The sequence below is a fragment of the Procambarus clarkii genome, chromosome 61, assembly GCF_040958095.1.
Source record: "Procambarus clarkii isolate CNS0578487 chromosome 61, FALCON_Pclarkii_2.0, whole genome shotgun sequence".
In the NCBI taxonomy this organism is placed as follows: domain Eukaryota; kingdom Metazoa; phylum Arthropoda; class Malacostraca; order Decapoda; family Cambaridae; genus Procambarus; species Procambarus clarkii.
Window position 1 is genome coordinate 20,124,663 of NC_091210.1, and position 6,298 is coordinate 20,130,960.

General features: G+C 47.4%; 2 protein-coding genes across 5 annotated transcripts in view; one reads left to right on the plus strand and one right to left on the minus strand.

The window, feature by feature from the left end:
• Notum (palmitoleoyl-protein carboxylesterase notum) overlaps positions 1 to 6,298 on the plus strand; it is a 166,068-nt gene that overhangs the window by 14,230 nt on the left and 145,540 nt on the right. The gene's annotated exons all lie outside the window — the stretch shown is intronic.
• Positions 2,383 to 6,298, minus strand: part of LOC123750078 (matrix metalloproteinase-2) — a 41,159-nt gene continuing 37,243 nt past the window's right edge. For all 4 annotated transcript variants that reach the window (XM_069307965.1, XM_069307963.1, XM_069307961.1 and 1 more), the window contains one exon: positions 2,383 to 6,298. This exon is cut by the window's right edge and continues 1,973 nt beyond it. The gene's annotated coding sequence lies outside the window, so the exon portion shown is untranslated.

Consider the following 6,298-nt stretch of genomic DNA (forward strand, 5'->3'; position numbering starts at 1 on the left):
CCTAAATTGTTGCATAGCCACATTAGGAGAAAAACAACAGTAAAGGAACAGGTTATGAGATTAAGGATAGGGGCGGAAGGATTCACTACAAATGACAAGGAAGTGTGTGAGGAATTGAATAAGAAATTCCAGGAAGTCTTCACCTTAGAACAAGGAGAAATTCCAGAGGTAAGTGAGGGAATAGCTAACCAGGAACCACTGGAAGAGTTTGAGATTACCAGTGGGGAAGTAAGGAAGTGTTTACTAGAGTTGGACGTGACGAAGGCTATAGGCCCAGATGGAATCTCCCCTTGGGTTCTAAAGGAAGGAGCAAGAGAACTGAGCCTACCACTCTCCATAGTGTATAACAAATCACTGGCAACAGGGGAACTGCCAGATATTTGGAAAGCAGCTAACGTAGTCCCGATATACAAGAAAGGGGATAGACAGGAGGCACTGAACTACAGGCCAGTGTCCCTAACCTGCATACCATGCAAGCTGATGGAGAAGATTGTGCGAAAAAAACTAGTGGAGCATCTGGAGCGAAGGAACTTTGTAACACAGCATCAACATGGGTTCAGGGATGGCAGGTCCTGCCTCACAAGGTTACTTGAATTCTACGACCAGGCAAGAAAGAGAAGGGTGGGCAGACTGCATATTTTTGGATTGTCAGAAAGCCTTTGATACAGTGCCACACAAGAGGCTAGTGCGAAAGTTGGAGATGCAGGCTGGAGTGAGAGGGAAGGTACTCCGGTGGATAGAGGAATACCTAAGCAACAGGAGACAACGAGTCTGTGTGAGGGGTGAGGTCTCAGATTGGCGAGACGTCTCAAGTGGAGTCCCGCAGGGGTCAGTCCTTGGACCTATACTGTTTCTGGTATATGTAAATGATCTCCCAGAGGGTATAGATTCGTTCCTCTCAATGTTTGCCGACGATGCAAAAATTATGAGGAGGATTGAAACAGAGGATGATAGTAGGAGGCTACAAGATGACCTGGATAGACTGAGTGAATGGTCCAACAAATGGCTGTTGAAGTTCAACCCGAGTAAATGCAAAGTAATGAAACTAGGCAGTGGAAACAGGAGGCCAGGCACAGGATACAGAATAGGAGATGAAGTACTTAATGAAACAGACAGAGAGAAAGATCTAGGAGTTGATATCACACCAAACCTGTCTCCTGAAGCCCACATAAAGAGAATAACGTCTGCGGCATATGCGAGGCTGGCTAACATCAGAACGGCGTTCAGGAACCTGTGTAAGGAATCATTCAGAATCTTGTACACCACATATGTAAGACCAATCCTGGAGTATGCGGCCCCAGCATGGAGCCCGTACCTTGTCAAGCACAAGACGAAGCTGGAAAAAGTCCAAAGGTATGCTACTAGACTAGTCCCAGAACTAAGAGGCATGAGTTATGAGGAAAGGCTGCGGGAAATGCACCTCACGACACTGGAAGACAGAAGAGTAAGGGGGGACATGATCACAACCTACAAAATCCTCAGGGGAATCGACCGGGTAAACAAGGATGAACTTTTCAACACTGGTGGGACGCGAACAAGGGGACACAGGTGGAAGCTGAGTACCCAAATGAACCACAGAGACGTTAGAAAGAACTTTTTCAGTGTCAGAGTAGTTAGCAAATGGAATGCATTAGGAAGTGATGTGGTGGAGGCTGACTCCATTCACAGTTTCAAATGTAGATATGATAGAGCCCAATAGGCTCAGGAATCTGTACACCAGTTGATTGACGGTTGAGAGGCGGGACCAAAGAGCCAGAGCTCAACCCCCGCAAGCACAATTAGGTGAGTACAATTAGGTGAGTACACACACACACACACACACAGCCCAGTAGGCTCAGGAATCTGTACACCAGTTGATTGACGGTTGAGAGGCGGGACCAAAGAGCCAGAGCTCAACCCCCGCAAGCACAACTAGGTGAGTACCCAGTCATCAACAGTGTACCAATCAAACAAGCTGATTGGTCAGCAAGTTATCGTGTCGACCAATCAAGGGGCCAGAGATGTACCTTGGTTTTCCTTACGAATTAAGGCCTATATCAAAAGTCTGATATTGGCCTTAAGTCCAAGGCCCAACCAATAAAAATTAATTTTTTTGAAGTGGATCTCAATATACTTCAATACAAAGCTCACTCGTGATTGGTCGACTGGCTAATCCAGCTAGATTGTAATTGGCTGACAATCAGTGGGTCGAGGGGGGTGGAATTGGCCTGTAGGCTGTGATTCATACGTCAGGCTGCGAGCAGCCGCGTCCAACAGCCTGGTTGATCAGTCTAGCAACCAGGAGGCCTGGTCGACGACCGGGCCGCGGGGACGCTGAGCCCCGGAAGCACCTCAAGGTATAACACCTGTTCTCATTACTAATATGATAATAAAACCAAACCATTAATAAAAATAATAAATTTTATTGCGGACTTAAGTCCCAAATACAGTCATACTTTGTTAATAATACAGAACATACAGGAGCTGGCGACATACAGGAGTATACACAGCAACATGAGTATACACAGCAACATGAGTATACACAGCAACATGAGTATACACAGAAACATGAGTATACACAGAAACATGAGTATACACAGAAACATGAGTATACACAGAAACATGAGTATACACAACAACATACAGGAGTATACACAGCAACATGAGTATACACAGCAACATGAGTATACACAACATACATGAGTATACACAGAAACATGAGTATACACAGAAACATGAGTATACACAGAAACATGAGTATACACAGAAACATGAGTATACACAACAACATACAGGAGTATACACAGCAACATGAGTATACACAGCAACATGAGTATACACAACATACATGAGTATACACAGAAACATGAGTATACACAGAAACATGAGTATACACAACAACATGAGTATACACAGCAACATACAGGAGTATACACAGCAACATACATGAGTATACACAGCAACATAAGTATACACAGCAACATACATGAGTATACACAGCAACATACATGAGTATACACAGAAACATGAGTATACACAGCAACATACATGAGTATACACATCAACATACATGAGTATACACACCAACATACATGAGTATACACACCAAAATACATGAGTATACACACCAACATACAGGAGTATACACAGCAACATACATGAGTATACACACCAACATACAGGAGTATACACAGCAACAAACATGAGTATACACAGCAACATGAGTATACACAGCAACATACAGGAGTATACACAGCAACATACAGGAGTAGACACAGCAACATACAGGAGTATACACAGAAACATGAGTATACACAGAAACATGAGTATACACAACAACATGAGTATACACAGCAACATACAGGAGTATACGCAGCAACATACATGAGTATACACAGCAACATACATGAGTATACACAGAAACATGAGTATACACAGAAACATGAGTATACACAGCAACATACATGAGTATACACAGCAACATACACGAGTATACACACCAACATACATAAGTATACACACCAAAATACATGAGTATACACACCAACATACAGGAGTATACACAGCAACATACATGAGTATACACACCAAAATACATGAGTATACACACCAACATACAGGAGTATACACAGCAACAAACATGAGTATACACAGCAACTGGAGTATACACAGCAACAGGAGTATACACAGCAACATACAGGAGTATACACAGCAACATACAGGAGTATACACAGCAACATACAGGAGTATACACAGCAACATACAGGAGTATACACAGCAACATACAGGAGTATACACAGCAACATACAGGAGTATACACAACAACATACAGGAGTATACACAGCAACATACAGGAGTATACACAGCAACATACAGGAGTATACACAGCAACATACAGGAGTATACACAGCAACATACAGGAGTATACACAGCGACATGAGTATACACAGCAACATACAGGAGTATACACAGCAACATACAGGAGTATACACAACAACATACAGGAGTATACACAGCAACATACAGGAGTATACACAGCAACATACAGGAGTATACACAGCAACATACAGGAGTATACACAGCAACATACAGGAGTATACACAGCAACATAAGTATACACAGCAACATACAGGAGTATACACAGCAACATACAGGAGTATACACAGCAACATACAGGAGTATACACAGCAACATACAGGAGTATACACGACAACATACAGGAGGAATATACAGGGCAAACATACAGAAATAGTATAAAATACAGGAGTAGCAAACACATCAACATACAAGATGCCAGTATACAGACACAGTATACATAATACATAATACACTGAGACAACATTAGAGAGAGCAAACACCAGGCTAAACCCAGATATGCAGGGAAGTATAACGAAGTATACACGACAGAAATCACGGTTGTATAACCCCCCAGTGAGGTGTGTATACATAGCAGTAATACACCTTCGTATACAGCATGGCGTCGTGGGGTTCGTACGTATTAGGGCATTTGGGCACCAGTCTATTGTAGACATTCTGATGCTATGCAAGTTTAGCTGCTAGCCGGATGGTAGGGCCTGCTGCTAGCCGGATGGTAGGTCCTGCTGCTAGCCGGATGGTAGGTCCTGTTGCTAGCCGGATGGTAGGGCCTGCTGCTAGCCGGATGGTAGGTCCTGCTGCTAGCCGGATGGTAGGTCCTGCTGCTAGCCGGATGGTAGGTCCTGCTGCTAGCCGGATGGTAGGTCCTGCTGCTAGCCGGATGGTAGGGCCTGCTGCTAGCCGGATGGTAGGTCCTGCTGCTAGCCGGATGGTAGGGCCTGCTGCTAGCCGGATGGTAGGGCCTGCTGCTAGCCGGATGGTAGGTCCTGTTGCTAGCCGGATTGTAGGTCCTGTTGCTAGCCGGATGGTAGGTCCTGCTACTAGCCGGATGGTAGGTCCTGTTGCTAGCCGGATGGTAGGAGGTCCTGTTGCTAGCCGGATGATAGGAGGTCCTGCTGCTAGCCGGATGGTAGGTCCTGTTGCTAGCCGGATGGTAGGTCCTGTTGCTAGCCGGATGGTAGGTCCTGCTGCTAGCCGGATGGTAGGTCCTGTTGCTAGCCGGATGGTAGGTCCTGCTGCTAGCCGGATGGTAGGTCCTGCTGCTAGCCGGATGGTAGGTCCTGTTGCTAGCCGGATGGTAGGTCCTGCTGCTAGCCGGATGGTAGGTCCTGTTGCTAGCCGGATGGTAGGTCCTGCTGCTAGCCGGATGGTAGGTCCTGCTGCTAGCCGGATGGTAGGTCGTGCTGCTAGCCCGATGGTAGGAGGTCCTGTTGCTAGCCGGATGGTAGGTCCTGTTGCTAGCCGGATGGTAGGTCCTGCTGCTAGCCGGATGGTAGGAGGTCCTGTTGCTAGGCGGATGGTAGGAGGTCCTGCTGCTAGCCGGATGGTAGGTCCTGCTGCTAGCCGGATGATAGGAGGTCCTGCTGCTAGCCGGATGGTAGGTCCTGTTGCTAGCCGGATGGTAGGTCCTGTTGCTAGCCGGATGGTAGGTCCTGCTGCTAGCCGGATGGTAGGTCCTGCTGCTAGCCGGATGGTAGGTCCTGCTGCTAGCCGGATGATAGGAGGTCCTGCTGCTAGCCGGATGGTAGGAGGTCCTGTTGCTAGCCGGATGATAGGGCCTGCTGCTAGCCGGATGGTAGGAGGTTCTGTTGCTAGCTGGATGGTAGGTCCTGCTGCTAGCCGGATGGTAGGAGGTCCTGCTGCTAGCCGGATGGTAGGAGGTCCTGTTGCTAGCCGGATGATAGGGCCTGCTGCTAGCCGGATGGTAGGAGGTCCTGTTGCTAGCCGGATGGTAGGAGGTCCTGCTGCTAGCCGGATGGTAGGTCCTGCTGCTAGCCGGATGGTAGGAGGTCCTGTTGCTAGCCGGATGATAGGGCCTGCTGCTAGCCGGATGGTAGGAGGTCCTGCTGCTAGCCGGATGGTAGGTCCTGCTGCTAGCCGGATGGTAGGTCCTGCTGCTAGCCGGATGGTAGGTCCTGCTGCTAGCCGGATGGTAGGAGGTCCCTACAGTTCCTGTACCTGTGTGGCTACAGTTCCTGTACCTGTGTGGCTACAGTTCCTGTACCTGTGTAGCTACAGTTCCTGTACCTGTGTAGCTACAGTTCCTGTACCTGTGTAGCTACAGCTCCTGTACCTGTGTAGCTACAGCTCCTGTACCTGTGTAGCTACAGCTCCTGTACCTGTGTAGCTACAGTTCCTATACCTGTGTGGCTACAGTTCCTGTACCTGTGTAGCTACAGTTCCTGTACCTGTGTAGCTACAGTTCCTGTACCTGTGTGGCTAC